The 23,788-nt window shown below is 43.4% G+C and overlaps 1 long non-coding RNA gene across 5 annotated transcripts; it reads right to left on the bottom strand.

The window, feature by feature from the left end:
- Positions 1-104: 104 nt before the first annotated feature.
- On the bottom strand, positions 105-6,701 carry LOC126043947 (uncharacterized). Of its 5 annotated transcripts, XR_007507546.1 has the most exons (4): positions 5,308-6,697; positions 3,852-4,920; positions 1,090-1,261; positions 105-806 (listed from the first exon to the last, which is right to left on the bottom strand). It is a non-coding gene; the product is annotated as an uncharacterized LOC126043947 (long non-coding RNA). The 5 variants fall into 5 exon arrangements; XR_007507548.1 differs by having other exon boundaries at positions 105-826; positions 1,090-4,920; positions 5,308-6,701; XR_007507544.1 differs by having other exon boundaries at positions 1,090-4,920; positions 5,308-6,700.
- Positions 6,702-23,788: the final 17,087 nt, after the last annotated feature.

The raw sequence follows: 23,788 nt of genomic DNA, 5'->3' as shown, positions 1-23,788 counted from the left end.
TGGCGGCGGGCCCGCCGCGCCTGCGCCGGCAGCGGGAGAGGCCGCGGGCGCGGGGGCAGCGCGCAGGCCCACTGGCGGCCCGACGCCGCGGCTGCGCAGTCGCGGGCCGGAAGCGGCGCCCGCAGGCCCGGGCGGGGCTGTGGTGCCTTCCGCTCGTGTGCCGGCGGGCGAGGAATCCGCGTTTTCCTGGGAAAAAAATTGCCAAGCGAAGGGGTGCTCTTGCTCCACGCGCCTCGCTCTGTGGCGTGGCGTGGCCTCCCCGCGGGCCGTGGGCCTCTGCCCCGTTCTTGTGCGGACGCCAGCCCTGCCTGGGTGGTGCAGCCGGGGCCCCGAGGCCCTGCCTGCAGGGGTGGGAGTGCAGAGCAGGGGGAGACCTGCTGAACACGGTGATACACCGAAAAGCCTGTCGAAGAAACCCTCCAAGGCTCGTTTTGGAGTTTTAGAAAGCAGGCCTTCTTTGTTGCAGCGCTGGACGCACGGGGGATAGTTCCACCTAGCGCGCATACCGCAGCTTTAGCACAAAGAGGTTATAGTGAATAACTAATTGCATATTAATCAAATCAGCATACATAGACATAAAAATGGTTATAACTGATTATCTTAGTACTGCCCACATCCGGTCATGCGCAATGAAGGATCCGTTTGAGTCGAAGAGCTGCTTTTGCGACCACCGACCCATTTGAAGTTCTTGCTGGCTGTCCTTGAAGTCTTTATTCTTGTCCTTGCTCTTTGATTTTGAAGCTCAACGCAGTTTCAATCACATGTGGTCAGTCTCAACATTGTTCTCGTCTAGTGTACAGGAACATCTAGTCATAAGAGCAAAGAACTGCAAAGCTTACGAGTAACTACCTCTACCAGTTAATTGCTTAGCTATACTTTTGTCTATTGTTTCAATCATAGTGTTAGTATAAGATTTCTAATAATTATTTACCAAATCTCACTTTTATAGTCAACTAGCAGCAAACCAGTTTTCACAGCTGGTACAAAATATTAAAACCATCAAAAGATTTAGACGTACCATACAGTATGTATGGAAATACGCTATCAATGGGAGTGTCATCTGTCCGTGGGGATTTATTAGTCACGTACCAAGAAACAGGGATGCGTGTCCTTGTGCTGGGCCCCAAAATCGCATCGCTGTAGAGGCTTCCAATTCCTCTTTCACCAGTTATGGAGGAGCAAGCGCCGAGTACTGGTGGCTCTTGAGACTTCAACCAGTCTGCCAGCTGGAGTCGCAGTAATGCACAGTTTGTCTTTGAGACTGACCAGTAAAGAGAGTGTAAAAAGGAATGAATTTGGGCCTAAGTGCACAAATACAAAAGTGTAGTAATTACGCCAGATTTATTAGACCAGTAAGAAGTGGGAAAAGCCATTTGAGGAAAAAATTTTAGATTTCCCAACTAGTAACTTACATCTTAGAATATCCGTGTTATTTTAAAATTAGTAACAGTATTTTAAGTGACTACTTCTTGCCAAGAAACCTGTATATAGACTTTTTCTGAAAGCTGAACTGGGGCTTTCTAAAACTGTGTCATACAGAGGGATGGCATACATGTGTACGTCCTGTACAGGTACAATATGTACCAAAATACCAAGAAGTTTCTGGGCCAGCCTCCTCTAGGTGACTGTGCTTAAGCAGGGATATTGGACAAGATGCCCTCCAAAGGTCAATTCCAACCTCAACCACACTGGGATTTGGGGAAGTGGTGTATGCATAACAAACGCTTAGTGTGGTGGTAATTTTTTATTTTTTTTTTTTTCTGGGAAGTCCTAGAAAGATAGACCTCTAGCTTAAACTTAAGCAAAAAAGACATGCATGTGATAACCTCAGCATTCCTCAGCACAGTATGTATTCACATAATTATTTGGAAAAATGAAATGCATCAACTAACATAATATCTAGTTGTGGGGTTTGGATTAATTATGTTCAGTGGGCAGCTCATGGAATCTCTCTGAGGAATACAGTACAAAAATCAAGGCAGATCTGACAAATGTTGCTAATCTGTCTACAAGTTTCCAGGCATATATTAAGAAAATATAAAAGCTGCCCTGCAAGATGCACAAGTTACTGATAAGGAATGACACATCAGAACCCCACCAACACATGTGAGAAGCCAATGTGACACTCCTAGAGTGTCCAAACAGAGGAACTGTAGGCAATATGCAGATAGACCATGGCAGTACAAGAGATTAAATAAACACATGGCAAGAATTCAGCCACATTCAGCCATGACCCACCTAGCAAAAGAGCTGAACTGCAGGTCGGTCAGCATTTATTAAAAATGTCTACTGTGTGTGCAGTGTGGAGTCATGGCTCAGCTTCAGCCTCTTACAGTTGATCATTGGAAATTAGTAACATCTGGGAGCCTGCCTAGAGCTGGAATTACTCAGACCAGTTGCTTCAACTAAAGTGGCTTTTAGTAAAGGAGAGCTGCAGTTCAATAAAATGGAAGTGTTGTTTAACATTACTGATACAATGAGCTGAACATGCAATATCAATTAGTTTGAAAATGTGTTTGACAGGCACACTAATATTAGACAGTATTATTCCCTCTAATATTATCTTAAACTCGATTTATATGCGAAGTGTGTGCAATACACTTTAAATCAGCTGTCACAACTCTGAGAACAGCAGAGGCATCCCTTGCATTAGTATAAAGATACCACAGATATATTAACGTTGAAAGCTTTATTTTAGTAATAAACCTTTTCAAGGATATGTATGAGTTTGTTCTTCTGGGATTGCTGGATTGTCTTTTCTTTGCATCAGCAATTTGTGGAGATGTGTGTTTCTTACCCCCAAATCCTTATTATAGCCAGAGGAACGTTTGGATCTGGGATATTGCCAAGATACTTGATGTGATTAGCTGTCTGCCGTTTCTCTACACAAAGTGAACACCCTCCAAAGCAAAAATTGAGTTAAAAATTTGAGCCAGAGCTTAAATTAGGTAACCCATTTTTACCTGCATTTTAATGTGGATTCAAAATGAGTTACAGAAGAAACTAGAAGTGTCTTGCTCATGAGACTTCATTTTTATGGAAGAAAATTGTGTCAGCAGTGAGAATGTGGCATCCATGGCACTGAAATATCTTTACGGGCTGGTCTATGGTCTTGTGAAAGCTAAGGGAAATGCTAGCTTGCCTAGGTTTTCCTGGCTTTAAGACAAGAGGCCCTGAGAGCTTGGTAGTTGTCAGACCGCTGTCTGACCTTGGTAGAAGTTGGAGCTCGCTTGCTTCACAACGTCAGATAACCGGCGCTTGAGTCAGCACTGTAGTGCAAATCGGCTTGCGCCTCCGCCGCCTGCTTGTTGGGTTGCCCCGTGTCTGACTCCAGACACGCGAACAAGCTCCTCTGGCAGGCTGCAGGAAGGAATGGTTCGCACTGGTTACCCACCCCTAAAGGTGCCAGTGTTCAATGTAGGGATGTCAAACTTGCCACATTAGAAAGAGTCCCTGCTATAGCTTTGGGATTCTCACTTCCTCATACCAATTTCTCCCTCCTGATCTCTGAATCAGCAGCTTATTGACATAGCTGGGTATTTCCTGATGGACAGTGGCTGTATGGCAACTAGTTTTAATTTATTGGTTTACTGCCTGATCACGATGTTCTCTGTTCAGCGAGGGAGTCTCTTGGCACTACTGACTCCGCTTCCTTCCTCCCTGTTCTCTTCTGTCTTTCCTGTTCCCTCATTACTGCTTCTGTGACTTCTTTCCCCACAGTAGCTTCCAGTTCCAAGGAGCTGTACTTGCCCAGACCTGTTTTTTTGCATTAAAATCAGTAATTCTTTAGGTAGTGCTAGCAGTGAAGGCACGTAACTGGGGATTGGACTTGACGCTCTCATCAGACTTACGTGCGACAGAGGAGTTCGCTCCTCTGACTCATTGTTCCAAGGCTGGCTGCAGACGTCGTTACTCATTTCACGTTTGGGAGGTTATTGCTGCAAGTGTAGCAGCTAGAAGCACACTTTTAAAAATGAAAGCTTTAATTTCAGAGACCTCAACTAAGCATTGTGGAGTGTGTGCCTGACCTAAGGGTTCCTTAGATCTGAGTCTGAAGAAGGGGAAACCCCTTTCTGCATTTTTTTTTTTTCCCTCGGGGACGTGATCAGATGTAGATAATACTAGCTTTGCATTCTTATTTAAAATCCTTATACAGAAATTGGATAAGGACAGAAAAGATATATGGGAGCTAATATTACACTATTTACTCATGCAGCAGTAGTTAAAGGTAATTCTAATTTAGTTTAGAAACTCTCACTGCCTCTTCTTTCTGAATTTGTTTGAGGAAAAGAGTTTTCTTTTCACTAGAGCGTCACAATAAATTTTCTAAATAAGCAACAGTATTTAAGTCTATGCAGTCCATTGACTTTCAGTTAGTATTGATTACTTAGCTGACATTTGATCATTGAAAATCATCCACATCTAGATCAGTAAGTGCACAGTGGTCTTGATTTATTTTAAATATTATATAGGTCAACAGAGTAAAGTCAGCAGTCTTCTAGAAGAGATCAGTATCAACTGAGTCTAGTTAAGGTGGCCCATATGATTTAATGGCAAAGTAAGTAGAGAAGAGAATGCCTTCTAGCTAGGTTATCATTTTGTTAATGATCAGATATTTATCAGCTACTTTGTCAGTAAAGAAACCCAAATTTACTTAGTAAAGGATTAAATGAAACAGTGAGCATTTTCTAACTTTGATGTTTATGATGATGCAAGCCAGGGACATTACCATTTATAATAGTTGTACTGATGTAGGACAGGGATGTTTTAATTTCAGAAACAATAAAAAACTATCCTTGTGGGCTATATGTGTGGGCAGATTCACAGTAATTAGGACAGAATAGACAAAAAGAAGGCTACCCCCCTGGTAAGAAGTGGTGTATCAAGCTATGCTGTCCACCTCTGCTCATGTTGCAACCTCTGGCAAAAAAAAAAAAAAAAGATGTAATGTAGGACAAAGATCAGAGACAAATCCTGCCTTTTACGAATAATAGCCCTGGGTTCTGCAATTAATTGCAACAAGGAGAGAGGGTCTTGCATGAATTTCAAAAGGAAAGTAGGTTCGTCTGAACTGATGCACATTACTTAAGCTGTGCACATATTCCTCATCAAAATAAGCCCATTATGTAGCGGTAGCAGCTGTGAGCCATTATTAATATTTAACACTCTTAGCAGGGGTTACTGTGGGTTTCTGTAATAAGGTTACAAGACAGTGTTGTAATATCATGTGCTGTGGGTTTGCATTCTCAGAGCTTTTTTGGCTTTGTATAAAGGGCCAGTGAAGTTGTATTTATTCCCCTTCCTTACCATTTGCAGAGGCTGAATATCTTTCTAAGCTGCATTGTAGTGCATGATTATCCATTCTTCATTGCCTCTAGCTTTACTTATACATCACCTGCTACTTAGTAATGCGAGCGTTGAAACTCCCATGCTGGTAGGAGCAATCTTGCAGAGGAAAGGGTGCAAGTGGTTTGGGTGCCATGGCGAGGGCTGGCTTGTGCCATCACAGATGTGTTCTGTTTCCTCCAGCTGTGTGGTTTTCAGTGCGATCTGCTGGAAAATTATGATACTAATCAGCCTCTTTTTCCTAGCTACACCTTTTGACTGATTTGTTTTGTACCTGTGCATGCGGAAAGGGCAGGGAGTTCTCGGGCAATTCGTAGTTGTTTCCACTGAAAATAGGTGGACTGAACACGCAAGAAGGAATCACCATGTTTTGCACATCTGCATTTGAGAGGGGACCATCCATGGCTGTATTAGACCTTGGGTCATGGGGCCAGCAGGCAGTAGTACCCAGCACAGCACAGGGGACTTGGCAGGCAAGGAGTTACTGCTGACACTGCTTTGGAGGAGCGTGGGACAAGCTGTCCAGTGGCTTTTCAGGGAAAGCCTCTGGCCTTCAGGCTCTCTTTTTGCTTGGATCATTTTTTAGCCTTTTTATTGTTTGTCAGCCTTTCTTATAAGTCATAAAATCCTTGAAATCAAACTGTTTACAGCTCTGGTTAATAAGTTATCGGCAGTGAAGTCAACAGTACAGAAGGAGGAAACATTTCGAGCAGCAGCATATATATCCACTAACATCATAAACCACATAAAATGCTGTTCTACACTAAGAAGCAATTGTTAGGAAGGTGCCCTGGGACAGTATCTGCTGTCCTTCAATGACTTCTGGATTAAATGTATTCAGTTAACAAATAAAACATCAGGCTGTAGCCTTCCTCATATTCATGCCTTGCTGATGATGTGTGCAACCTCAGATTATATGTAGCAGATGGATACATGCTGACTAACTTCATAATGCCTCAATAGCATGGTCCCTTTTACCCTGTTGTGTTTTAACCCCAGCCGGCAACTAAGCACCACAAAGCTGCTCACTCGCTCCCCGCTCACCCCGCCACCAGTGGGATGGGGGAGAGAATCAGACAAAAAAGTAAAACTTCTGGGTTGAGATAAAGAGTTTTAAGAAGTAAAGCAAAAGCCGCGCACACAAGCAAAGCAAAACAAGGAATTCGTTGACCACTTCCCGTGGGCAGGCAGGTGTTCAGCCATCTCCAGGAAAGCAGGGCTCCATCACGTGTTAACGGTTACTTGGGAAGACGAACGCCATCACTCCGAACGTCCCTCCTTCCTTCTTCTTCCCCCAGCTTTATATGCTCAGCGCGACGTCATATGGTCTGGAATATCCCTTTGGTCAGCTGGGGTCAGCTGCCCCGGCTGTGTCCCCTCCCAACTTCTCGTGCAGCCCCAGCCTCTGCTGGCAGGGCAGTATGAGAAGGTGAGAAGTCCTTGATTTAGTATAAACGCTGCTTAGCAAGAACTGAAAACATCAGTGTGTTATCAACATGATTCTCATCCTAAACCCAAAACACAGCACTACCCCAGCTACTAGAAAGAAAATTAACACTATCCCAGCCAAAACCAGCACAACTGTTTAGCCAGCATATTAGTGACAGGAGATATTGGCAACATACCTTTTACCTTCCAAGATGGCTTATCTTGCTTATCTGTTGTTGGCCATGTAAAACCTGCTGCAAGATGATGGCAGCACGTCATGCTCATTTCAGAAGGGGAGGAGTGCAGAGAAGGACACCAAAAATAAAGTGCTGAAAACATGGAAGTAAATACGAGTGAAGAACAGACAACTTTTTGAGTGATTCCTTTACCACTGGACCTCATGATACCATATTTGATTTCAGTTTCCAGAGTGAAATTAATGTCAAAATCAGTTCTTGCATATTGCATTGGAACATTAGTCGTTGCAGAATACTTCTGAGTTTCAACACATTTTTAATTTAACTTCTGTATGTTTTTATTCACACTGCCTCACCTGTCCCTGCTAACTGCTGCTTCCCATAAGCTTCTTCTGTTCACATGCACCTGCACCCCAGCTCAGGCCTCTCTATGCAGGATCCTCACCATTACCCCACTCTGCCCCGTCACTGCTGAGCCTTCTGGTGCCAAGTTAACAATAATGTCTTCCTTTCCCTGCTGAATTCAAATTCAGTGCCATTAACCCCTGCTTTAGCCTCTTTTAATTAAAAAAGCAATGAATACTATAAAACTGGATGTAATATGATAGTTAATGGCACCTCCACTGATGTGTAAACCCAACAATGAGCATAAGAAAGACAGCTCTGTCACATGGGAGAGCTGTGCAAAATAGCCAGAGGGATGGTAATAAGAAAGCGTCTTGTCTTCACTCCATTACTTGTCTGTGAGTGGCTTTTTCACTCTTAAACATTTTTGGTTGGAGAATATTTTTGGGGAAAATATGTAAACAGGTGATTCACCACTAGAAATGGTTTATTCATACAGATATTAAAAAATAAATAAATTCAATATTCATTTGTCAGTGGGTGTTTTTTTCTTTGAAGTGTCATTATGCACCTCACTTTGCCAAAGTAGTTCCAGTCACAGCTCTGTCTACTTCTAGTCACAGCTCTGTCTAGAACCAAAGGGAGCTTTCTTAATTAAGTGAAGAACCACAGAAGAAAAGACTGCTTTACTTATATATGGTATTACAGTTCCTTTTTTAAGCTTATTTTTACCAACAATTTTGTATAACCTGTTCTAACAGGTCAAGAATAACTTGTTTATTTCATACATGCCTTTAGATTTCTTTTAGCTCAGGAAAACTTTAAAAAAAAATAAAAAATCAAACAGCCCTTTTAACCCTTCCCTCAATCTTAGTGTTCAGTACCACAGCAATCAACTAGTGATTTCAAAGAGGTCTGTCCTTTATCAAAGCGTACCTCAAACTGCTGCATCAGGGAATCCAAAGCAGCTGTCCAGAAATTCCCCAAGAACATGAATGAAGTCAGCAGACATGCAAAAATCCAGATCAGAATATCAAGCTTTTCATCTCCGTGTGCTACCTACTAAACTATACTTATTCTCCCCTATGCCTGCTCATTGACCCTATTTCTCTTAACGGTCCATCCTCATCCTACATTTCCCTCTTTTTGTTGCCCTTTCTCCTTCTTCAGGTTGGATCTGGCTTCAGCTATGGAGTTGAAGTAGTCTAAGACAGAATCTGAACTGCCAGTAGACTTGGTCTGTCCTATAGACCCCAGTCTGCTTCAATCTGTGGAGTCACTTCGGTCATTAAGAGTGTAACTTTGAAATTCAAGCTGTAACTCTTCAGCTGCCTGCAGATAGCCCAGCCCACTTGAAAGAAGAGCTAGGAGAAGCAAACAGATGCTTACTCTTGCAATGTATGCCTGCAGGGTATACATGTGTCTGGAGGAAATAGCTTAGAAAGAGGAGCAGTTGAAAATAAGGGGGAGGGAGTTCTGTTTGTGAATATTTTCCTTCAAGGAAAAACGAAGTTTAATCTTGCCTTGGAAAGAGCAACTCGGATCAGGTTTTCGCTGTGACTCACTTTCCAAATTACCTGTCTTCACTGAGTGCAGAGGATGCCTCAGATGACAGCCTCCCCAGGCCTGAAGGTGGTGGCCCCTGTGATGTTCCTCCGAGAGCAGCCTGTCGCTGGAAAGAAGGAAAGCTACTCTTTGAATAAGAAGACAAAACAGCGACAAGGGTACGTTTGAAGCTGCGTAGCAAGTTTCTGTTCCAAGGGCTCTCTTTGCCTTCCGGGATGTTTACTAGTGTATATTTTCTTCCTGTGGGAAGATTTTAATTTGGCCTAACTGGCCTTGTAGCTCATATTGTCATTCAGTGTCCAAAACTGGAGTATGTTTTTGGCCTGTGACAGCAGCGTTCGTGCTTTTTGTTACAGGCTTCTCACTTGGGGCAGCCGGCGTTAGAAGTATTGCGGTGGGGGTTATTGGAAGTGAGAAGGTGATGGTGGACCAAGTGGGTCATTGTTTTGCGTCCTGATAGTTTCTGGGTGCTGCTCCTTAGCTTTTCAAGTCACAATGGTACAACAACTTTCTGTGATCTGGTAGAAGACAGTTGACTGGTCTGAGTGAAAACTAACTCTTTCCCTCTCTCAAGTAAATTGTTTCCACTGGGGAGGAGGGTGGGAGACCAGGGTGTGAGCGCGTCTGCCTTTCCTTCCCGTAGCCAAGACGTACGCAAACTCGGTGGCCATACAGCCTCCGCTCTTATTTATCTGGTATTGACCGCTTCTTCCTTCACTGCTTACGCTTCGGTACTCCGCTGATATTGCCGCCCTGCTTCCACAGATGGAGAAAGCTTCGAGATCAACCTCCGGACAAGACCTTCGCGGTGAGCTAGAACAGTCCAGCGGTTTGGTGTCCTTCACTGCCGTTCCCAGGAGTGGTTGTACCGAAATGCTGCCCTCGAGTGGCGACCGGCTGATTGATCCCGACTGCAGCTCTCGGCGCAGTTACCCCCCCCCCCCCGCCCCCGGCCGGTGCCAGGGGCTATCTACTATCCCTTTGGGGGATAAATGTTCCCGGTAGCCCCCGGAGAGCAGCAGCCAGCCCCGGAGGGCAGCCGGGCAGCGGAGGGCAGCCGGGCAGCCTGCTCCGTGCCCGAACTGGCTGAGCCCAAGCTCCCAGGCGAAGCGACAGCCCGGCGCCTCGAACCCCCTGGCAGCAGCAGCGTCCTCGGCTTTTACAAGAAAACGGAGAACACGAGCTCTCTAAATTTAATTTAGGTGAATGTTTCTTGCAATAACTCCGTCTGTTGCGCTGTTTCTGGACTGCAGTTCGTGGTTTTAGCGCAGAAAGTGCAGCTTTGTGGAAGAGTGTTTTTCGGTGACGGGGTAAAGATCTCTGAGCTTCTCTAAGCGATACCTCTGCTGTGCTCTCCCCACAGTATTTTATAACTTCCTTTCTGTTAAGCTCTCGAGTTAGTCTCTGACAAAGTGACCCTTATGGAGGAAATGTCCCGTAGCGAAGGTGCTGTACGACGGTAGCCTCTGAATGAGCTCGAGCCCCCTGACAGTTTAAGTCAGAATGCAAGAGGAAGAGTTAATTAAGGGATGAAGGTGGCTTGTGGGAAAGCAATTTAAGGCATTGCTGCTTTCAGTTTTATACTATGCCTCTCTGCCAGAGGTTACAGTCTTTACAGCAGTGTTTCTAGAAGCATAAGGACACCGGCTCCTCAGTAAGTCATGGGTTAGTGTGCTGGGATGCTTGTTTTTCTGGGCCACTGAAAAGCGTCTCAGTATGCGACCTGTTTTGCCTGCAAGTTAAAAAGCAAAACCAAAAATGAGGAAGGGTTTTCATGTGAAGGAAGCTAGGTCTTTTGGGAGGACTTGATTTTTAGCATTCCCAGGGTATTTGAAGAATACTCCATGTTTCCATGCTTCATTGTAGACCAATTGTCCAAAGGGATCTATGATCCTACCTGTATGTTATTAACTCTTCTGGCAAGTACCAAGTGTGTCCTATTGGGAATATTCTCATTGTTTCATAAAGACAGAGGATAGTGCTTTTCCTATGTACTGTAGACTTCTGTTATCCTGCACGATGTGCAAACGCCATACTTTCTTTCTGCATTAACACATCTAATTAGGGATAGGCTTGTTTGTTCAAGCATCAGTATGGTTTGGGGAGTCAGATATAAGTGAGTAGATAAGGTCATTATAATTAGAGTAGCTTCTTCCTCCTCAAAGAATTTCAGCTGCAAGAGTCCCTTCTAGGGAGTCCTTCAAGACTGGTTATTTAAGTGCCCAAGACTTCTCTATTTCCCTATTCCTTTGGAATCTCTTTAGGTGCCAGTTTGATTTTTTTTTTTTTTTTTTTTTTTTTTATCCTCCCAGCTAGTTTCCTGCCTCACTGCTCAGCCCTCATCACATAAAGTACTTGCTGCCATGACCGGGTAATTCTTGCTTGCTGTCCTTTGGGTGATTAGGCTTTGCAATAGTTGTGCCTATGTGTGTATGAATATATGGTGTATATGAATATGCGAAGGCCTCCAAGAGCCTCTGTGTGAAATATCTGTGTCAAATATTGCAGGTAAAATAATCTCCTTGATGATTCGGCTTAGCCGAAGACTGCCTGTACTGAAGAGCTCTCTCAGAAATTATTTACATCTCTGTTTCTAGTTGCTGAGATCTCCTTAATTAAGACTCTGGTACTGGCCATAAAATGTGATTTTTCAAATGATTGTGTTGGCACTTCATGTACTTTTACCCGGCACTGTCTGAAATCCCATCAAAACAGAATAAAGTATGGGAAGACTGTCTGAGGCATTATTACCACGAGCAAGTACATAGAAAGGAAATGCCCAGAATATTACGGTAGTAAACCAGGTACATACTAGTTTATGCTCTGGATTTGCAAACACAAATGCCAGACTTGCAAGCAGATGTTACGGACGACTAATTCTAGAGCAGGAGTTAGTAAGTTGGAGCGCCTGAAGCAGTGGTTATCTCTCATATTGAACCAGTGATAGGTGAGATGCTAAATGTCAATGATTAGGCTGTATGTGTATGGAGGTTTGGACAATGGGAGTTTCTGGAAGCAGAATTAATTTTCACTGGACTTGCAACTGAAAGTAGTTAGCGGGCCAGAGCTGCAATGAGAGGAGGCAGATTCTCTCATTCATTTAGACTGTACCAGTTACATTAGATTTCCCATTTGTTTATAATAAACGTGAATACATTTTGATACATTTAATCCATTACTTAAATTTAATTTGATGCATTTGATTTTGATACATTAACAATTGACAATAAATGTGAATGAATTAAATGTATCAAAATGGAAACCAGATGTATGAAACAAAAAAAATATTAAAGAAAATAATTCACTGCCACTGTGAAAATAAAAAAAAAATCCCTGCTTGTTTCTATCAGAAGCTGTAATAGCATACTATCACCCTACAGCTTTCAGTTATATCTGCTCACAAATGTATTTTGGTGGGCAGGTAATCTATATAATGCCACGATAACCTTACAGTATAACAATGCTGGTTTTGTTGCCCGAACACCCGTGAATATATCAAACTGGGTTTCTTACACTGAAACAACGGGCAAAACATAAGCAGTAAAATATAGAGTGGCACTGAGTAATAAATAGGAACAATAGATTAATATGATCAATCAGAAAGAAATGGATGATTAGGACTTTCATTGTCAGGATTCATATTTAAATCACCTGCTTCTTCTGTAAAAGAAATGAGATCAAGGAAAATAAAATGTTTTGCTTGGTGGGTGGCACGAATTGGGGATTTTTGTATGAAAGCTTTCTATAGTGATTATTCTTTTCTACAGAGTTTAGATGCAGTATGGTGGCAGAAGATTATGCAAGACAGTGAAACCTGAATTGGAATAGGGACCCATTGATTTCCTTGCTGCTTACATCAAATAATCTTTGCTTCCCTTGAATTTCAAACTTGGTCGTGCATAGCATCATCTATGCTAGTGTCTTGTGTCCTTAAAAAGATAACTTGAAAGGAAATGAAGGGAGCAAAATGGAGAACATTAGTAAAATAGGAACGCTTGCTTCCTGCAATTCAATGCAGAAAAGCATTTTTTCCTTCCCTTTCCTGGCTGAAATCCTCAATATACTTTTGACTTTAGATTCCAAGTTCAGCCCAGCATCCATTTGTTACTGTGCAGTGAATCTGTGTATGATACTAACTAGACATGGCAGCTCTTTTCTAAAATAGGCTGTTCCAATCTGTCACTTTATTCTTTGGCACCAGGGATTTTCATTTTCCTGAGATGAACTCCACTGCTGGCCATCAACCTGATGGAGTGGAAGAATTGCAGAACAAACTGCTGCCATCAGCTATTTCACCTGAGCAGAGTGGTGTGTGAGACCTACCTCCTCCCGTGAACGCCCTGTCATTTGCAGCAGCGGAACAAATATTTTCAAGATGGCAAGTGAGGCAATGGGACGAATTACCTGAAAGACCCCAAACAGTTTATGCAAACACCTTTGCTGTTCTTAGTCATACAAATTTGCTGGAACTTGCCTCTTATCTTCTTTCCTGTTAGGCAATTCTTTCAAGCTGCTCTGAATCATTTCCTAACTCCATGTCATGTGAAGAGCCTGAAAAGGTATCTTCAGTTTCTCAGAATCAGTCTTCTGCTGCTTCCCGGTGAGCATCCCTGGCAGGTTTGTTTCATTGGGAAGTAACCATGGAATTAATTAGCATTTAGTATCAAGGTTGACTTTCTTGTAAAATTATATAAACCCCTTGAGACATACCTGTTTGTTACATTGGTTATGGCCGCCAGGATGCATTTCTCCATCAAAAAATGCAGTTTGAGCATTACGGTGGCACTGCTAAGGGATACCTTTTTTTATTATGTATTGCTCAGTATCTTGTTTCTAGAAGAGCTTGCCACATTAAAAAAAAAAAAGGAAAGGGAAGGTGAAGGAGATGAAAATAGGGGGTAAAAGAATCCATCAGAAGAGCAAAGGGGTCAGGAGCTGTGTCTTGACCTCGTCTGTGCAAAACACGGAGCTTACCTCCACAGCTCCATAGCTGGGGAAAAAAGCTCAAAGGCTTCAAGCACGTGTCAGGAGTAGAGTCAGAGTAGCCCTCTGGAGCCAGAGCCTCTGTAAAGCTGTGTCTGTGCCTCTCCAATGACTTTGTGTAAGGAGAAAAAAAATTAAAAACGGTTATTGTCACGATTTGGTCCTCGTCTTGCATGGATCCTGAGGGACTAGGATGGCATTGTGGTATAGGTATTCAGACCTTTTTGTTGCCTCTGTCCTCTTCTGCACCATAATGTGAGATAATGTGACTCTGCAAAAAGAGCCGACTAGGTGTTTTTTCTCTTCACCCCACTTTCATGTATTTAGTCATACAGGTTAAACTCGGCAAGCTGACCGCTAGTATTTAATGCATGAATTGAGAAACAAGAAGTACTGAATATATTAATCTTTTAAATGTTGTGACCTAGTTGCCATCTGCTTTCATTAATTATTGTTTTAATTGTCTGTTGGGGTAAGAGGTTAATTTTTCTTCATTAAAAGCAGCATTTCATACTATCAGTATATTTCTGCTCACTCATGCGACTGATTAGTATGAAGTGTAAATTGAGTACAAAATACGCAACAAAGAACAAACTTTTTTAAAGTAGAATATTACATATTAATTGCTCTTCTGGTTGAGGGGGAGGTCTGTTCATGTGATCAGTCCAAGTTGGTGCTGAGAAATACATGGAATCTAAAAAAAATCAAGAGAAGTGTGCTAAAATCATGTTTCTCACAGAAAGATATGACTGTAGATATCAAGTGGCTCTGAGGGCATAATTTTTGTGAAGTTGCAGGGTTTTTCACCTCCTATCAAGTGCACTTACTCATCTCGGTGAATATTTGTACAAATGGCTCAAACAGCATGGAAACTCTTATAGTAAACAATCATATGCCTCCTAGGGCAATAAGGAGTGCCTTAAAATTAGCAGGCCGCAGAATAACGTTCAGCAGTAGTTCTGAGATGCTGGCTCTGAATTAGTTACTAAAATTGGACTCTTATTTCACAGCTTTGAATAGGAAAAAGCTGGGTTTGAACAAGAACTAGGTTTTTTGTTTTAACCGGCAAAATTACCTTCCTCGAAGGAAAAGGTATTGTGAACTGTGCTTCAGCCAGCTTGGTTATACAAAGTTTCTTCAGCCTGTTTTACTGAAGTAAAATTAATAGACGTGTTTAATCGTCCTGTGAATTGGGATCATTATTTCAGTATAGTCATAACTACAAAGGAAAATGTTAATCACTGAGATTGGATTATGCAGTGACCTTTTAAATCCATGGTGTTTGCAGCTATTAGACTTGCTTCAAAGTAGGAGTCTGAAAGCGCTTTCAGTAGTGGACCTTTTGCAAGTAGTTTAAATGTTTCTGTCCAAAAAATAACAATCGAATCAAAGAAATGCTACTTTCCAGTTACGGATTCTTGAATTCTTTGTATAATCCACTCCATGAATATACATGATATGCTCCAGTGCCTCAGTGTCCTGAAAAAACAGCAGTTTTCAGCTTTTGTTTCTAAACTTGTAAACTTCTTTTCCTTTTTTTTCCGATTAAAAGGACTTGATGTTTTGGTTTGATATTTACATTAAAGCTGAAAGTGGAAACAAGAAACCCAAGTTCTTTCAGGCAGATCTTTCTCCCCAGTAGGACTGCAGATGCTTATGAGTTGTAGTTCAGCGGCTGTGATGGTACTGGTCACCTGTACGGGGTTTCTGTGGGGAAAGCACCTGCAAACACAGACGGGTTTCTGCAGAGAGCAGTGGGTGAGGACCAGGCGGTGAGGAGTCCTTGCTCTGCTGCGGAGGCTGAGTGAGGTCCCTGGGCTGGTCCTGTCTGACCGCAGGTGCTTTAAGAGGTGCCTGGGCTTGAGGTCACTGGAGAGAGCAGAATATACGAAGGTAAATGCAGCTGGGCTTCTATACGTGAGGTGCGATGGAGGCAGACATGTCTTTGTGATTTTGAATGCTAAAATAGAAAAAAATAAAACTGCTGGTTTAGTTTCTAATCTTTTTGCCATGATAACTACGCTTTTGCTAGATCTTTAGGCTCTGCATGGTACACTGGGGCGTACCATTCAGCTGACATTGCTGGGGTCTGTAGGATAAAAATAGCTGTTACGAAAGCGCGTGCAGTCTGTCGAGCTCGTTTTGTAGCTTTTAATTGACCCGAGTGAATATCTAAGCTACAGTGAGAGCACTACCTGAGCTGTTCCAGTGCAGGGCTTAGACTCATCTTCTTAAAAGCCTCTTTATGAATCATAGCTGTTTCTGTCCTTGAATACCTTGAAATCTAACAGCATTGCAAATCTTAACAGTCCAAACCTCTTAATGATGGTTGGTTTTGACCCGCATCTGAAGAAGTAGGTACCATTACTCATCTTCACTTGGACTATATCCCTAGGTCCGTTTTGTAACCTCCTGTAGTTCTGTTTCTTCATCACCAACTCCTGACCTGGCTCTGTAAACAGGCAGGCTTCTGTTGTTGAATGTTAAATGTGGCAAACAAGTAAATCAAGTAGAATGTGTGTTCAGAGCTGACATTTCAAAGATGAAGCCTATGAGGATTAGACTAGTATTGAATTTATTTTTCCAGAAGTGATTACACTAAAACGTATAGCTCTGCAGTGGACAGCATCGTGCCATAGATGTCATAATTGGTAATTGGTAATTCAGTCGCTTTTCTAACTACATTCAATAATCAGGAATTCTCTTAGCAAATGTTTTTGCTTGCAAGGATTTCTGCTCATCATCTCTATTGCCACGTATCATCTGTGCACAAAATCTACCTTAGCTTCACTGACAGTCCATAAAGTTTCATTTTAAGGAATCGGCTATTACTTTAGTGTATCCATGTTGGTCTTCCATGTTGTCTGTATTCTCTCAAGCTCTCTAGTCCTTCTCATAAACCCAGATCTTGGCAGAGTAGCAGCATTTCCTTATAGTGACCTCTGTCTCCCTCGGTCTTCCCTGCATGTGGCTTTGTTTTGGGTGGTTACATCTGGTTTGGGGATGAGGCTGCTGTTGCTTCAGCTGTGCCGTTACACAGAGCAGTGGAGTTGCTCCTTGTAGCTGGATGGCAGTTACTGTTTATGCTGAATTTCAGGAGACTCAGGCCAGTCTATCACCATGGCCAGCATCAGTTTCTACCTATTTTTATATTTTTGTCTCCTAACAAGAGCATGAACTCTGATTAGTCCGTGGTGTGACGATAACAAATCTTTCAAGTCGGTCCGAACTGGGTTCAAATTAAAATCATGATTCTTCTCCCAGTTTGCATGTAAATGGGATGAGATCAAAACAACAAAGCTCAATGTTCTTTATTATAACTGGACTGGTCGTTTTGAAAAATAAGTTTGATCTTCGCTGTGTCATCCTGCCAACAATACCTGTAAATTGGTTAGTTCTACCTTGTTAACAGCAAACCCCACTGTATCTCAGGTATGAAGTGCAGGACAAGAAAATGTCCTCTCACTGGAGAGAACAATTTGTTAGTCATGTTTTTCATCTGCACCCAGACAGGTTTTTCTCTATAACTCTCTTTCAAGAGAAAGTGATGTTCTGGGAAAGAATGTGTCCCTGCACCTCCCTGAGCCAAAATAAGTCCTCAGCTCTTTAGGCTATCCTCAGGAATTTCTTCTGGGCAGTTCAGTCATTTGGCCCTAGTCAGGCAAGTTCAGCAGGAGCCCTGAACCTTGGGCGAGTGTTTTCTGGGAGACAGAGTCAATGGCACCTGAGGAGTGGGGTAGAGGGGGAAGTCCAGATGCTGATTTACATCACTCAGCGCTGAGGTTAAAACAGGGAGCTCTTCACAAGTCAGCTTTTAGCTAAAGGCTTGGCTGTATCTGGAGAAGTCTTTTGTGCTATCTACACAGCACAGTCTATCTGTCAGACTTTGAACCTTGAAGTCAAATTGTAAAGTCTTGAAAGAACAGAGCTGTGGTTGTATCCCTCACACTGCTGATCTTTTCTTGCTGTGGACATCAGGCAATTAGGGAGACAATGCTGGTCTCATTCGCCTGCTTTGTATTGCATACCTTGTACGTATTTGCACTACCATTTATTTTTAAACTTAGTTTATACGTGTAAAGCAGAGATCAACTTCAGTGCTTTTAGTTAAAGGGAAAATGGAGTTCTCAATGCAGTGCCATTTACTGCTGCTAGTAGATCTGCAGCCCTTTCCCTAGTAGCAAAAAAATGGTTGGGAGCGGCAGGGATTACCTGGAAAGGTAGTGCAAAGAGTTAGTCAGGAGATCTGGGCTCTGTAATATGACTAGAGGCTTCTTTTGGTGATGTATCTGAAGGTGGGATGAGCATCAGTGACCATATGTATATAGTTGTGGTATATGTAATGACCTCGTGATTAAGAACAGAAGAATCCATCTTACAACTGTTAGAAGTAGTCATCACTGAGGAGCCAGTCCTAAAAACCTGTAATGGTAACTGTGCAAAGGCCACGTACTCAGGGAATGGTGGTGTTGCTCCATTCAGCTCTACTGGAAGAACAGGGTACAGCTGAACAGTTTTGAATACTTACAATGGGTATGTGCTATTCTGGCTGTGCAATGATTTAGGGATGAGTTTAAAAATGCTTAAATCAGGCCTGTGAGAATGCAGGTTTTCACATCTGAAAAAGCAAATTGCTTCATGTTTTAATTTTTTTTTTTTTTCTGAATATTTTCTTGTCTTCCTTGCAGACTTAGTTATGTAATCTATAGAAGTCACGGGCTGGTCTGTTACTGCAGGCTGTGAATTTCAGTTCCTCATCATTAAAAGTGGATCTTTACAGTGCCTGTTGTATACCTTGTCCCAAGTTGATTTTTCTTTATTAAAAAATTACTTTTAGCATCTATTCTGGATGCATGTCTTCCCATAGTGCATGCTGCGACTGGAATTTCCTTTGTTATAAAGCGTTTCAAAAGTGTCATTGCTAAAACTGCTAGCATGTAGAGGGTTAGCCTTTCTTGCTGTCTTTGATTTTGCATCTCTTTTTCCTGCATAATTGCTTGCATAGACTTTCACCTAATACTAAACGAGCAAGAAAACCCAACATTTCCAACTGCGTCTTCAGTTTTGAACTCCGTACTATAGTGATTTCTAGCCTATGATCTTTAGATTCCTGAAAGTTAGTGGCCTGCTGTCCATCTACCAGAAGTTGTAAACTTATTTGTGGTAGGTCTCAGTCATCCCCCTGGGACTGGGAGGAGAGTGAACAAACCCAGACCGCTTCCTCCCATGATCAACGATACAACCGAGGGCATGTTTGGGAGCTGCTGATTCCAAGTCTATCTTTTCCTCCCTTGCTCTGACGCTGAAGGGGCTTTCTGAATGTGAGGGGCTGAGAGGTGCTGGCAGCGAATCTCAGGTTTTTTAGTGATGAGCGCACGGGCTGTAGGCAGATCTACTTGGCGTCCATCACCTTGGCACTGCCCTTCCTCAAGGCGGTGGTCACGCCAGCAGCTGTACCCATTATCTCCCATACGCTCTTTGGGCCGGCTGTAGTCTCGGCTGTTTGCTGCCTGAGTGCAGTCTTTCGGTGGCTCGCCTAGGGAGTGCAGTAAATATTACGACGGGAGAGAGGAAGGAGCGACAACCAAGCCGTTAATTAAAGGCTGCCTAGTCTGAGTAATCCGATGGTTAAAACACAGTTGCCATGGCAGCACTGCCCCTGGATGCTCCGGCCTGAGTCACGCTCCTCCTGCCTCCTGCTCCCCTCTGCTTGGCTGGGTGCGTGCGTGCAGAGAGGGTGACGCTGCTCCTGCTCTTACCCAGACAGTGAGCAAAGGCTTCCGTGACTCACAGCAGCGATTAGAGGAGAAGGAGAAGAATTACTGCAGCCCCAGTGAGCTCCACGGGAAAACAAGCGCATGACTAGTAGATAAATCTTCATTGACAGGGTAGTGCATCAAGGCTCTGTAGCAGCTGCTACGGGAAGCATCAAGGGGACTTCTATTTTTAACTTTTTGTTAGGTGAATGGGGAAGAAGCGTTGAATGTATCTGTGCCTCAGTTTCCACCTCTGTAGTGTGTGAAGGATGTGTATAGTACTCGCTGTTCGAGTAATTTTAAATGTTTGCACCAAAACTGCTTTGCAAAATGCAGCAAACTGTGATTCATTAATGATTTGAAGATGATCCAAAAACTGAAAAGTCACCTGTGCCAGTCAAAGGGGGAGTGTGATTGCTAGCCACCCCTTCTAAAGCAGGTATTAAAAAGGGCTTGTTTTCTAAGTGAAAAGTTGACATTGGAGGGGATGTTCTGAGGATCGGTAACCTGAGAGGTAGCCATTAATGCCCAGTTTAGAGAAATGTATAAAGATGCATCACCCCCAAAGTATTTTTTTTTTTTAAATGTATATTATGTATTCCTCAGCTTTGCCAAAATCTCAGTGCATTTACAGTGAGGCCCACACATTCAGCTCAAATCTCTTCCTGCCTCCTTTCCCTCTGCAGTTAACTGTAAGTAACTTGTTTGTCATCCTGTGACTTCTCTGTTACTGGAGGCAAACCTGCTGCATTCCGTGTCCCTGGCAAAGCAGCCGCCAGTACTAACCTACCCAAAGCCACAGCAGGAGAGCGGGTATCTGTACCGTGCAGGGCATCCCGCTGAATGCCACGCTTGCTTCAGAGCTCGCTTTCTCATTCGTGCTGCTTGTAAAACTTGCTGAGGGTAACGTTGTCATTTGCCTTTGCAATAAGTTGATGTTAATTAATAGTAGGTGACTGTGGCATTTCCAACACAGTACATGTGCGTTCCCCGTTAAAAGTCAGTGAACTAAACCCTATTTTGTGACAATGAGCAGGCAAGGATGAGCAGTAATTTGCTGCTTGCTGGGGCTTTCCTTCACAGTGTGGGAGTACTGTTCGTGTCCTGTGCAGCAGGTAAGAGAGGATTTCCAAATATAGCTCAGCCTTAGCAGCAGCGTTTATTCTAAACTCCTACCAGGTAGATGCAGTCTGCTTACGCACCATCAGCGCGCTGATGATTATTGCAGGTGCTGGGCATGGTCTGAGTGAAAGCAGTTAAAAAGTGCTTGCTAACTTCAGCGGTGATGAGGTTACACTCTGGTTGTGCAGTGCCAGATTCCTCAGAGCTGGGCTGAGAATTTTACTGTATGTACCCTTTGTGGTATCTGAATTCTTTTGGGGGTAAATTTCTCTTTAAGTTCAGAGCAGCTTTATTCAGGGGAGGAGATTCAAAGGGTCATCCAGAGGGCTGATTAGCTTGGCACTGGTTTAAACATTTTCAAGTAAATTAGCCTGCTGAGGTCTCCTTTGTTAAGTTCCAAGCAGAGCAAATGATTGGGCTCAATGTGAACATCCGGAAAAGGATCCAGAAGGTTGGTGCCAATCCTTTTTTAGTATCTCTGGCAGATCTTGTGTGCCAGACTGCTCATGTGTCCAGAGGTAAACTCAATCACCAGCTCTGAGCTGATAGCCCTCCACCCCGGCTGAGCTGACAGAGACCTTGGGCTTTTCACTTCCTCTGTAGCAGGTGGATTTTACTTTCAGCACATGGAAATATCTGCATATGTCATACCTAATTCATTCCTGCCATTGCATCACTTATTCTCTGGAACGTAGTTCTAGTATCAACTTTTTTCTTCTATTCTAAATGATGCAAGTATTTGGCCCGGTTAAATTATTGGCTGGGTACTGGCATGCAATTTAAGGCTATCAGATACACAAGAGGCCAGACTAGGTGCCCCCATAGTCCCTCTTACGGAAAAGTGAAACCAAACGGGATTATTATTATAAAGCAACATGCCGTTTCAAAGCAGCAGGAGCTGGCAGGAGCTCATGGGGGAAGCTGTACCACCAGGGTGTTTAAGGGCACGGGTGGCCTTTGTGATAGCTTATCCAACACTGATACGAGTGGCACAGCTGGACGCTACAGTGACTGTGTGCATCAGTAGAAAAACACTAAGCAAAACCTTTCGCAAGTCTCCTCCTCCTCAGCTCCCTGATCTCTTGCAGTGATTCATCCTGACTCCAAGCTAGCGAGTCCTTCACAGGACCAGCAGGTACTTCACGTGGTGTCCCTGGGGATCGCTGCTCTTCCCAGCGCTGGCTGTGTGCAGGTTTGAGTCCCAGCTGACTTCAGGGCTTGCCCCTTCTCCTTGGATACAGCGTGTTTTCCATCGTACAGATATTAAAAGTAACTTGTTCTGACTTGTTCATTTAATTATGGAGTCGGTTTGAAAGCTTCCAAGGAGAGTGAAAGTTCATGAGAAGAGTGAAGGGAAATCATATTTTTAATTGGATTTTCTCATAGAATAGGAAAGAACTAGAAGATACTAAGTACAACTGTCTCATTTTAATGAAGAATACATACCAAATGGAAGCAAATACATTTTTATTTAAAAGTCATCACATATCTCTGTTTAAACCTTCAGTCTTTTTCTCATCGTGGAAATGATCTTTCAAACTCTGTGAATCTCTAATGCTGGAAGAGACTCCAGCTCTTGGCAGGTGGCATAACTGCTTATGTCCCTGCTGGCTGGGTTTGTCACAGCTGCTGAGCACTTCTGTCCTCTTATGACAATCAACTTCCCTTTCCCTTCTGTCAGGCACTCTGGGTGTCGTCCACAAATGCGTATATGAGATCAGTACTCTGCAAAAAAGCATAGTAAGGGGAGCGACTTAAATGTGAGGTAACCAGGTCCAGATTCATAAGAAGAGTGCTTGACCTTATTCCTGGCTCAGAAGAGATGCCATAAACTTCCCTGCAGTGCGTTTAAGAAGACATCACAGTAGTTAACCTGGATCAACCGGCGCATTTGGAGTGGAAAGGCAGGGAGAGCTTAACTGGAGCTTTAATCAGCAGCCACAGAGCAATCGGTTCTGAAGACCAAAATTTAAAGGAGATTATTTTGTGGGGCTATCCTTATTTCCTAGTGAGCTTGACACATTTAATGACAGACACTTCTTTCCCCCAAACAGCCTAACAGCATGCAGGAAAAAATACAGGAATGGAACAGAGCGACTGTGCCGCCTAGTGCTGCCAGGCAGGCATGGGGCTGGGGGAGACAGGCTGGGGTGGGGGGGAAGCCTCCCTAGCAGCTCCTGCTGATGTCTCTGGTTTTCCTGTTCCTGAATGCAGAGTTAAGTGAACCGTTATAATGACAAGGAAACACATTCGACCTCTAAGGAGCCGAGTTAATGTGGATGACGAACACCAGCGTGTGCAGCGTGCCAACATTGCTGGGGTACAAACTAACCGAGAACGCCAACGCCCCTGTTCACCGGACGCTTGTACACAGTGACCTCTTTCTCCACCACCATCATCTGAAAGCTCTTATTGCCGATTTAGGCAGGCGATGAGTATATAACCTTGTCATGGACAAGTGGCAGAATTAAGGCAAGATTCTCGGGTTTGGGGAGTTCTTTATATGTAGCGTTCACCAACATAGATTAGGAGTCCAGGCAGCTTTTAGGTGGTCTGCACGTGTGGTGACAGCTGGGGAAACAAACAATTTGCAAGTACGAAACGTTGCTTCCAGTTTCTGCTCAATATATTGTCAATGCAGTCATCGGAACAGATCGAGAGTGAAACAATACGTGCAACTGCTTTATCCGACAGCCTTGTTTTCTCCTCCCTTGCTCACTGAGTGAGTCTACCTCATGTCAGACTCAGTAAAGTCGGGCAGCTGGCTATAAGAAACAAACAGACCCTCATTAAGGGAGGCCCCTCATGCTGCTTTTGTTTGTGCTCATCTGCTTTACTGGAATGGACAAGAAAAGCATGAATATTTAAAGCACTTTACTGTGGCTGCGAACAGCTGAACACAATTCTGCTGTTTCTTCCCCTCCTCCTCTTCCTCAAAAAGGAAACCTCGAGTGCCATTGACCGTTCTGCTCCCTTCAGACATAGATGAGCATCTGATATAGCCGAAACAGATTAGAATGACAGGGATTCCTTGGTGGTTGTTGG

This window comes from Accipiter gentilis, chromosome 10, assembly GCF_929443795.1.
Source record: "Accipiter gentilis chromosome 10, bAccGen1.1, whole genome shotgun sequence".
Taxonomy (NCBI): domain Eukaryota; kingdom Metazoa; phylum Chordata; class Aves; order Accipitriformes; family Accipitridae; genus Astur; species Astur gentilis.
Note: the sequence above shows the minus strand (reverse complement) of the source record. Positions and strands in the feature narration are given on the sequence as shown.